General features: G+C 39.9%; 1 pseudogene; it reads left to right on the top strand.

Moving 5' to 3' along the window:
* The first annotated feature begins 10062 nt into the window (after positions 1–10062).
* Positions 10063–10584, top strand: LOC143640261 (biorientation of chromosomes in cell division protein 1 pseudogene; annotated as a pseudogene).
* Positions 10585–11881: the final 1297 nt, after the last annotated feature.

The following is an 11881-nucleotide window of genomic DNA, read 5'->3' as shown; positions in this document are numbered from 1 at the left end:
TATTTTTTAACAAAATTATATGGAGAAATTGGCATTCAAAATAATCATGTTAGCCTCTCTCCTAAAGTTAAAACAAAACTTAAATGGGTAATACTGTTTATCTTTGTTGACTGCTCCCTCTGCTTAATTTAGCTTTCAGCCTGAGGAATGTATGAAATATCTCTTATGAAGAACTTATGATTCAAGGAGAACAAAAGATTAATGCAAAGTTACAACTTAGAGTCTGTGGACTCAAGATCCCAAAACAGGCCTCCTAATGTTCCTTCTTTACACAAAATTCAAACTTGCAATCACCTTTATGTCATGAGCATTGATTTTGAATTTCCACGTAGGACATATATTAGTTTCCAGGACTGCCATAACAAAGTACCACGAATGTAATAGATATTTATCATCTGACAATTCTGGAGGCTAACAGTCTGAAATCAGGGTTTTGGTAGAGCTATAATTCCTCTGAAGTCTGAGATTAAGACTCTCTCTGCATCTCTTCTGGTGGAGGCCATCAATTCTAGTTTGCCTTGGCTTGCAGAAGCATCTGTGTTCTGTCTTCACATGGAATTCTCCTGTGTTCTCTCTTTACCCAGCTATAATAATGAGAACCCCAGTCAGACTGGATTAAGGTCCACCCTGAAGAGTATTGACTAAAACACAACCCAATTCCAGATAGCTTTTCAAATCTTTGGATTTTTTTTAAAAATAATTTTTAATAAAATTATATGGAACTATATCTTAATTTGATTAATTTGCAAAGACCCTATCTCTGATTAAAGTCACAGTCACAGGTATTTGAATTTAGGTCTTCAATACCTCTTTTTGAGGACATAACCTAACTCATAATGGATATAAACCCTCTACAGAAGAAGAAAGTGTTCTAGTCCTCTTGGGAGTCACTTGTGTCTTCTGGCATATTGTTTATCACATGAATTTTCAATGCTTGTGATAGAATATTGACATGACAGGTAAAAAGTATCATAGATTAGGAAGCTTCTTTGGGCAGGTGAATAACCAGTGTTAGGAATGCTCAAGTATATATTAAGACTTACTAACTGATTAGAAAATCAGCATCTTGCACAATCTGGGTCCCAACTGTGGAAATTAATTAATTCAAAAACCTTTTAACAATGTTTCCTCCTTATTAGAGATAATGTCTATTTTGCCTACCTGACTTGGATATTGTGAATAGCACAGATACAATGAATGTAAAAATTGTTTTATGGCATGCAAATTACTAGACATCAGAATTAGTCTGATCATCTGGTGCTTTCTAGAGTCTTGGAAAATCTATGGAGGAAGAGTAGATTGTTGGTGCTCCTCACAGATTCCCTTGGATCCCCTTTCCTTCTCTTCCCCAGCCATATTTCATCTTCTATGATCTTTCTTCTTAATGGCTTCCATCCATGATTTTCTTCAGAGTATGCCCTTTGATGCTGGATGCACTTTGCTTTTATGAAGATCCTGAAATTATTTTGGGTCATACCACTCACTCTGTTCTAAGGCAGTTCATCATCGATAAATTCTAGGTAAGGAAATACAAAAATCCTAGTTTTCTTTTATCAAGATGGGGCAAGCTCTCAGTAGCTTAGACCCTCGAAATTTTCATGTGATTAGATTGAGGAAAGAGCTTCAGAGAAAAGAGGGTTCTAGTTTTTTTGTTTGTTTTCTTCCTTTGCTGTATGCTCCTCACTTAGTAGTTTCACCAGAGACAATGAACCACTTAAATATGTCCTGTAACTCTGGAGGGTCCTTTAGAAAATGTGACCCAAGACACTCTAAGAGTCAGATTCTGGAGTTGGATCACTCACAGCTGGTGAAGATGGCACTGCAGGGGAGACTGAGTGCTAATAGCCCCTGGCAGGCTATAGCCTTTGTATTGCAGAGGTTATTTATGTTGAAGTGGGGTGAGATAATGATGGAAGAGGTTGTACAGTTTCTATGGAATGTATGAGGTGCAAAGAAAATAGCAATTATAAGGGCACTGGAGTAAAGTGATTATTATTGCTAAAGCACTAAAGAGGGAAAATGGCAATGTGATCAGTTTTTGATTTAAAGCAATCTATCAAATCCTGGTGGTTTACATGGAAGCATTTAAAGTGTTCTCCATCAGCAACCAGAGAGCAAAACATAGTGACTACCAGGACAGGACTTGCTTGTAGAAGTAGCAGCATATGAGAGAAGGCTGAATTTGCAGAATTGGGATGGGGATATTTGGTGAAACTTCCTTGTGAACATTCATCTTTTCAATTCTTCTGAAGCCTATGGGCCTGGAGAAGCATTGTGCTTCTGTTAATCTATTCTTTATCTCTTTTATTATATGTGCGGTATGTATGGAATTCCTTGTCAGCAACCCAGCTGCCTATATTGAACCCAAGAAAAACTACATGCTCTATCAGCCACATCAATAACGATCACAACACCTTGCGTAGATTCTAGATCTAAGCCAATTCTCAGATACGGAACACACCGTTTGAAAGAGAGGCAAAGCCAACATAAGTAAAACAATAAAAGATAAAAATCAAATGGTGCAGCAAATGTAACAGAAGTTATTCTCTCTAAAAAGAGAAATCCCTTCAATTACCCAAATGTCGTTCAAGAATACTAGACACAATGGTTGGCTTCACAAATACATATGAAAATAAAATGGCATAAGGCTCAGTGTTTGTCAACATTATATGTCAAATTTGCTGGGATACAGTATCCAAATATGTTGGCATTATTCTGGATGTTCCTATGAGGGTGTTTTGAGTGAGATTAATACTTAAATTAGTAAACTTAATAAAGCATATTGCCCTCCATAATGTGCTTAGGCTTCATCCAGATAGGTTAAGACCTGAATAGAACAAATGAATTACCTCCCTGGAGCAAGAAGGAATCTTCCAGTGATAGTTTTCAGACTTGAATGGCAACATCATCTCTTTCTGGGGCTCTAGCCTGGGACTGAGTCTGTTGGCTCACCCTGCATATTTTGGATATCCTATTGATTCTGTGTTTTTAGAGAGCCTGTCTAATACAGGCTCCTTTTAATCTAGCAAAGCAAATGAGGTTTATGTAATAAATAGAATTCAGGCCTCAACTCCATCTTAGCCATTTCACTTGTTTACAAATATTGACTTTCAATGCTGGGAAATTGATGTCATATGACAGTATTTTAGGTTGTTACACAAACTCAGATGTTTGGGAAAACCATAGTACCATTAGGAATCCCTGATAAACAGCACAAAGAAGTCAAATAATTAATGGATTTCTGGCTCAGATAGTAACACAATACTTAATTGCAATGGACATAATTAAAAATTGGCAGAAACCTCACATTGGTTCATTGACATGTTGAAGTAATAGCTATTGTTATAGGAAAGGTGAAATGTTGTGAAAATATATTTTAGCTAATTAAATCAAATGACAGAGATTAATGTCATTTTCTAAATAACCTAAAACGTACAGGAATGGTGGTCCCCATTATTTCTCTTTTTAAATTTATCTGTATTACTGCCCCCCAAACCAGGAAATAGTTAGTACTGCTAGACAACTGCAAACTTAATTAATTAACAGCTTCAAATGTAGCTGCTGAACTAGATGTGATTTTTTTAAATGAGAACTAATCAGCTCGACCTTTGATACTTAAAATTTGTCTATTTATTAATGTATTTACTATATACAACACTCATCATAACAGGGTATTATCAGAAGAGGATCACACTCATCTGGGATATAAAATGATAAACCTTCACTCTATTCTTCTCTGTTATAGGGTAGCTCAAAAAGGCCTAAATCACCTGGCTTTTCCAAAGACCTTATGGTGATCAACTATATTAAAAATCTTAGACCTACTGAACCTTAAGTATCAAGTTCTTTAGAGGCCCTAGTAAGACACATGTACTCCTCATTTAAGGCCTTCCATATTATGTAAGGTTTTAGGGCTCAAGTCATTTGGGACATGAAGACCATCTCTCCTCAGTAAGCAACAAGTTATTGCATTTGGCATCTCATCACTAAAAAGGAACACAGAACTTGTTATAACAATTGAAGTTGCAAACCCTGCATTTAGAAATACTGCTGTTTTATTTACAAGGTGAAACTGATAGCTTCCATTTTGCTGAAGGCTAGAGAAAGAAAGCTCTGCATTAGGTCCAGACTGTAATAGAATCAGCCTTATCTCTTGAATAATATGACCTAAAAGATACCATAGTAGTTGATCTACATTGGGTAGATAAAGACAGTGTGCAGGAATGGAGACACAAAAAGGAAGTCATACCCTTAGGGTCCTGGGGAAAAGTCGTGTTTTCCTTCAGAAAATCAGTCATCATTTAATACCAGCTCCTGAGGCCTACTAGACCATGATAGCAATCAATTTACTGACCATGGTAGATGAAGTGAATATGCAACCAGTGCTCTCCATCATGGCTGAGAGCTTTCATACCCCAAATCTTAAGATCAGGCAGGGCCAGTATCAACCTATTTTAGAATTTAAGTGGTATTTTGAAAATTGGCCCTGAGCAAAACAAAATGGTATAAAGAAGCTATAAGAATAGAGGTCTGCTCACCCATGTGACCCACCATCCTCACTATGGTTTTTCCTCACAGCCTTTTCTATATGCCTTTTTCTAAGGAAAAAAAATCAGACATATCAATTGTGGAACAACAAAAAAATATTCCTTCAACAGTGTATGACCAGAAACAGATCACTAAAGTACACTCGGTTTCCTTGACTTCAAGTAAAGCCCGACTGTGGCCCCAACCTCTGAATAGTCACTAGTTGAGCTTTAAATGTAGAGTACTCTAGTAGGTAGACTTAAAATTTTGGGTGAGACATACCAGAATCTAAACCCTAATTTCACCATGTATGAGTTGAAAAGCAGGAAAACATAACATTTACTTAAAAGTTTGAAAGTGCATGGGTTTAGGATTAATGATAGTACCTAAAAATAATTTTGCCTAAACTCTGGCTCATAAAAAATGCATTGATTAAAAAATGCATATAAAACTAACCTTGTGAATATAACTAATTTTTTTGGAGTCTCTGAATATCCTAATTCTGTCCCTGAAACTCAAGTAGGAGCCAATATTTTCTATTCTTCGCACTGAGCTCATGCATGGCAGTATTAGTGGCAAAGACCATTTCTCATCTTCAGAAAATGGATTCAGCTGACAGAAAGAAAGATACATTCCATGTAAACAAGAAGCACCGGATGTGCAGTGCCTCTGGAAACACCAAGGGGAGCTCCTGCCTGGAATTGTCAACCAAGGCTTGAAGAAAGATAACCCAGGGCAGGATCCAGCTTCCTCCCTGGGTGGCCCCACAGAAAGGTCTGACCTCCACAGGTGCCTCCCTTTGTAGGAGTCCTCAGAGTCGCTGAACCAGTCATTGGTGGCAGCCAGAGGCTTTGTACCTGGCCCTCTCTCTGCTTACCTCCACCTTTTCTTTTTACTTTAGCCCCTCCACTTACTTTTCCCTGCCTCCACAGTTGCATTCTGGGTTTTGCAAGCTACTCAGAGATCCAGCAGGAAATCAGGAAAACCCAAAGTGGACATGAATTCAGTAAACAAGCAAACAAACAAAAAACACATTTAGGACTGACTGGAGTTACAGGCAGCAGTTGCTCTTATTTGAGGATGAAATACTCATTTCCCACCCTGCCTACCCTTATTGTGAGACACAGTTTGAAGCCCAGGGAAGGGAGAGTCGATTTTGAGAGTGCAGAAAGACCCACAGTAACTCTCCTCCTCAGGCTCCTTGACTGCCTCTTGGAGCTCACTTCAGAGTAGACTGTGAGCCTTGAATATTTCTGGGTATTTTTTACATGGGGTCTTCACCTTCTACCCAATGCTGCTGTCTCCTACCCTTCAGAAGAGAGAGGGCTGGGGTGTGGCTCACGGTAGAGCTCCTGTCTGGTTCAGTCCCCAGCACCAATGAAGAACTGCCTTTGGGCACAACTGCCCTCTTTTCTGAAAACTGTGCCCTCTAACATACTGCTGCCTTAATCTTTCCTTAATGGGCACTGGTGTGGGAGTTGGAGGGTCTGGGAAGTATCTCTTCCTCTCCCCTGTTGTATGACCTTGGGAAGTTACTCAGTTTCTCTGAGTCTCTGTACTCATATTTCTGAAACAGGGAAAGTTCCTACCCGTAAGGTTGTTCTGGGAGGTATGAATTACGTATATGATACATCTGCTATATTGGAGGTATGTCATAAAATTTAGCCAGAATTAATATCATGCCACTCTTCTGCTCCAGAGCCTGTAGTGGATCTGCATTAATTACAGTTCCTTCACCATCTGTCTTTGTACATGAGAGTATGCAACCCAAATTGTAACTTATTGATTCTGGAATCTCAGGTTTCCATAACAGGCATATTACCATCCATGGACTGATGACCTTTTCTGTCTTACAGAGGCACTATGCTCCCTTTCTCCTCATGACCTGGATGGATCTTTTACCTACAGGGCTTACCATCTCCTGAGTTTATTGACAAAGATTTTTTTCAAAGATGCAGGATCTGATTAATTCCAGAAGTGGATGGCATTTCCCTAATTTAATCATTAACTTTGCATTTATTCATCTACTTCTCCAAAAATTATTCTCAGAACACCATGCCAGATGCATTGTTTGGAATTGAAATGTTAGTCGGGAGGTCATAGTCCTTGATTTCAGGTAGCATATAATCTAGGGAAGGAAATCAGAAAGTTGAAGGTAGAGAAATTACTTATCTTGGCAGCAGGCCCCAGCCTCCCTCTTGTGGTAAAATGATTTGTTGGATCATTTTAGTTAATGTCTAAGTGTAGAGGGTAAGACTTCTAATATCTGATGCTGACTGAAGGAAATTCTGAGCTTTCTTGGCCTGTAGTCAACATCAGTGCCAGCTATGTCTGTCTGTCCTCACCATTGAAGCCCATTTATTATTCCAGTGGCTGACACTGGGGAGGGAACTCAAGAGTCATGGAAAAACAAAACTCAAGTTGATCCTCTCTTTGGCTTCCCATGAGAATGGGCACAGTGTGATCCTGTTCTTTATCCTCTACAGAGAGCAAAGGGAAATCCACAATGACAGTTAAGTATAGCCCAGCATCTCTTAGTAACCAAGCCTGTTTCTAATCATCCATTTAACTTATCTTTCCAAGGACATGTATAACAAATACCTGTACTCTCTGCGGGTGGGCAGTGCCCCATCTCATTAAGTATTGAAAGAAAGCGGAATTCACTTCCCTTTAAGAGGGGAAAATGCCAGAAACTCACCTTTTCAACTTCTCCTTTAGGGTTGAAGGGATGTGATATAGACTCCCCAGGCGTCCACACTTGATTTTGATTCTAAAGCTAGTGGGGGGTGGGGTGGGGGGAGACTGTGGAAGCTGTTTGGTGAAGGCAGTAGCAGGAAGAGCCACATCAAAGTAGAGAAGTAGAACCAGTGGCAGTGGTGATAATCCAACTCAATCTTAAATACCTGAATACTCAAGTATTGTCACCAGACATGTGGCATACTTTGCTCCCCACCCCTGCCTTTTTTTAACCTGATTGTGTCGTGTGAAAGAATTGTTTTTTAACTCCTCTAAGAAATGTAGTGCATTATACATTATTCAATATATATTTTAGTGAATTTATTTTCCGCTCAAATTAGGCAGGAATAGGATCTATAAATTGCAACAGAAAAGTCTAACTCAATGACTTCCTATAGATTAGTCTGAGAAGAAAGACATGTAAATTAATAAGCAATTTCCATGTAATGTTACTCCAGAATTTGTTAAAAACTTTCAGAAATGGTCCATGTTTCCTGCCTCTTCCAGGTCCTAACACACATTAGATTCACAATTTACTTGCCAGCAATATTTACAGGATGCAGTAGTTCCTTGGGAAAAACAAAACAAAAACAAAAACAAAAACAAAAAAAACCAGAAAAGGATTGTTAACCCAAAATAAGATTTCCTTTTATTTGAAAAATCTTGCCTCCAAAGGAATCAGCTTTTTATCCCCCACCCAGGATGGGAATTCAGTGGAAAAGCATATCTAGTCCTATTTGTCAATACTGTTTGTATTCTATCAAGGACTTTAAAAATCACCCAGTCTAAACCCAATCCCTGAATTGCCTTACTCTTCTATAGAGTGCAGATATCTCTAGTGACAAGAAACTTGTAGACTTTATGAATAAAAGACTTCTGTTGTTGCACAGCCCTGAATTTGGAGAATTGGCTCTCCTATTAACCCAAAATATGTTTGTATCCATTCTGTTCATAGAGAATAAATCTATTCCATTCCTTCAGTATGCAGTTTATGTCATTTGTTATCTCATCTTCCTACGTACTCTTTTGCAGTTTATGTTGAAATAATAGCACAATGGTGAGCTTAACAAATAACAGCCCTTTTTGCTTTGCAGTTAGGCTGCAGAAAATTCTAGAAAGCCATTGTGCCTTGTTTAGCAGTAAAAAAAGCCTGGATAAAGTAAAATGAAATAACATCTTTTCATAGGACCCTTGAAGAACTTCAGAAGCAGAAACTCAAGCAAACCAAATTTAATAAAGGATCAAGCCTTTCCTAGGTGAACAAGGACCAGCTGCTGCATCTTGTGCTTGGAACCAATTGCCTCATGGTTATGGAGATATGGAGGAGCAAGCCTAAAACTGAACTTTGCTGAGACAAACTTAAATCAGATGACTTTTAATGACAATTGTCCACAAGGATAACATTAGTAAAGATTCTCAAACATAAAATTATCCCTCTTTCTAGTCTTGTGAGATTAAATCTCAAAACCCTGCTGAAGAGAAGAATGGAGTTCACCCTAAAAAATTTCAAAACCAAAGTCGAACTTAAGTCAAGTAAGGCTTCAAGTAGCCCTATTTAGATCAGTACTCTATTAGAACTGAATGAGGAGCTCTTCCCAGGCTCACTTACAGAGGGAAGGGTGTGAGGTCTCTGGAAAAACAATATCATCTTCAGTCTCTCATGTTTTACAGCAATGTTTAATGTCTGCTGTAGAAGAAAAGGTAATATATAGTATAAGCAATGGAGTACAAATAGAAACCACAATTAAGATAACTTTGTTATTAAAGAGAAAAATTCAAAACAAACAGGCTCACAAATGACCTGCATATGAAAACAAGCAGGCCAAGATTTTGCACATATTATTAGGTGTTAAAGAACTTGGAGCAAAAAGCAGACCTAAGTATGCCTATAGGGAATAGAAAAACAAACAAACAAAAATAACCCCAGAAACAAACACATAGGCATTTTTCAATTGGAGAAAAAACAATATCTGAAATTAAAAAATCATTAGGTGTAGCAACAAAATGAGTCAGAAGTTGAATGATAGTTGAAATGCAGTTTAGGTCAATCAAAATTGTCTAAACAAAAAATCTGAGAAAAACTGAAAGAAAATAAAAATATATTGTTAGATACCTGTCAGACGAAATCAAATGATTGCGCTCCATGTATTGGAGTGGCACGTGGAGATATTTTGAAGATATAAGGGAAAAGCATCCCAAAATAAATGATGGTGTCAGCCCAAAGGTCTTAGCAGCTCAGCAAGATAAGCACAAAGGTTGTAGCAAGGTAAATCAAAAGTAAAGAAAAAAGTCACAAAGGTGGCCACAGGAAAAACAGGCATATTACATTTTAAGGAACAAAAATAAGAAGACGTTTGACATTTTCTTAGGAATGAGAACAGAATGATTTGAGATTGCTTCTTTATGGTGATTGGAAAACCTCACAATCTGGAATTCTGTATTTTGTGGTGAAAAAAAGGAAGCTGAAATAAAGATAAAATAATAGCCTAAAGAGTTAGATACCAGTAGACCTATATTGTAAGAAATGCAAAATGAAATTCTCTAGGTTACCTGAAAATAACTCATTTACAGAAACCAAATATCATGAATAATGAAGGGGACTTGAGTGAAAAAATATGTGGTAAAATAGTTTTTATAAAATTTATGCTTAAAGAAATGTGTGCCGGGCCGCCGCCTCCGCCAACACCGCCATCTCCGCCGCCATCCCCACCTCCGTCGCCACCGCCGCTGCCTCCGTGGGGTTCTCCACCTCCCGTGCACAACGCAGGCCCCCAGACCCAGAGCAGGAGCCGCACTTGGGCGCGGGGTGCAGGCATGGCGGACGGTGGCGGCGCGGGCGCGCGGGGGGGGGGGGGGGAGGGGGGGGGCGGCGGCGGCGCGGGCCAGGCCTCTGCCGGGAAGGGCGGGAACGGCGGCCCCAGCAACCCCGCCTCGCTGCCGCCTGGCGACCCGCAGCTTATCGCGCTCATGGTGGAGCAGCTCAAGAGCCATGGCCTCTTTGGCAGCTTCCGCCGGGACTGCCTGGCGGACGTGGACACCCAGCCAACACATCTGGACAAGCAGGAGTGGAATCCTACGATGAACAAGAACCAGTTAGGAAATGGGCTGAGGCAGAGTGTGGTTCAGTCGGGGATGCTGGAAGCAGGAGTAGACAGGATTATTTCTCAGGTGGTGGATCCAAAACTCAACCACATCTTCAGGCCCCAGATTGAAGGAGCAATTCATGAAATTCTGGCGGCCCAGAAAAAAGAAGCTGTGCCAGCATCCCCTCCTGACCCAGAGAGCGAGGACCTGCCTGCCCCGTCCCAGGACACTTCCTAAGAATATTCCTGGCACCTTTTGAAAACTCCATTGAATTAATGGTGAAGAAATGGATCCCTGTTCTGAGAGAGCATGACTTCATCTGGCTAGGGGCTTCTGAACTCAAGATTTCTACCCTGACTGTGGGACAGTGTCCTGATAGGACAGGAGCAAGCTTGGCAGTGGGAACTCTGTCTGTGGGTGCCCCTGCCTTGGGCTGCCACTGGCCTGCTTGTTCAGGGGTGTGGCACCCAGTACACACTACAGAGTATGAACACTACAGCTGCTGGGGTGGTTCCCAGACAGCTTTATACTTGAACATGGAGACTGCACATGGACTTTAGGGTTTGTGCTCTGGGATGACTAGAGGCTACCACGGAAGACCCTAACCAGTCCCAGAGGTAATTCAGAGAATAGGGACAGTAAAGCTTAGTGGGGAGTAGGCATCTGACAGCGCTCGTCCAATACCTTTCTCAAAGTTCCAGACTATCTGTACAAGCCCTTATCATCAGATAGCCTTAAAGTTGGTTGTGACCTTCTTGTCTGTGACTCTTCTAGCCAGTTTCCTCCACGTGTCAGAGGTGACAGAAGGTGGAAACAGTGAACAAGGAGGCCGAGACATCAGGCATAAGAAAAACGTTTGCAGGTTTCCTGTGCAGGGCTGCTTCCTGTCCTCCAAGGGTGGTGAGCCTTGGATGCGTTTGTTCTTTTCTCGTGTTTGTTTTTTAGAAAAGTAAATTATCAGTAAATGGCATTAAGTTTTGTAATAAAATCATTTGATACTCTGAAAAAAAAAGAAATGTGTGACTGTTTAAAGCCAAATGAAATTACAAAGGCATTAACAGAGTTCATAACACATAAAGAAGGACGTTGAAGGATTTCAGTTTCTCCATCTGCAATACTTGTATTTTTGTGTATAGTTTTAATAATAGCCATCCTAACAGATGTGAAGAGTGCTGTCATTGTGGCTTTGATTTGCATTTCCCTGATGTTCCTGTGCTGTTGGTGAGAATGCATAATTGGGCAGCCTCTGTGGAAAACAGTATGGAGCTTCCTCAAAACCGTGAAAATAGAACTACCATATGATCTGCTGATCCCACTTCTGTATGTTTATCCAAAAGAATTGAAATCAAGGAACTGAACAGTCACGGGTGTTTTAGTGGGCTAATTGATACACAAAGATGTGCACATATTTAATGTGTACGATTTGATAAATTTGGACATAATGCAAAATGTGATAATATCACCAAGTCAAGGTAAAAGACGCGTCTAGCATCAAGGAGTTTATGCTGTTCAGGTGAACACACTTGGAACCCTG

This window comes from Callospermophilus lateralis, unplaced genomic scaffold (genome assembly GCF_048772815.1).
Source record: "Callospermophilus lateralis isolate mCalLat2 unplaced genomic scaffold, mCalLat2.hap1 Scaffold_148, whole genome shotgun sequence".
In the NCBI taxonomy this organism is placed as follows: domain Eukaryota; kingdom Metazoa; phylum Chordata; class Mammalia; order Rodentia; family Sciuridae; genus Callospermophilus; species Callospermophilus lateralis.
This window is presented reverse-complemented; position numbering and strand designations above follow the sequence as displayed.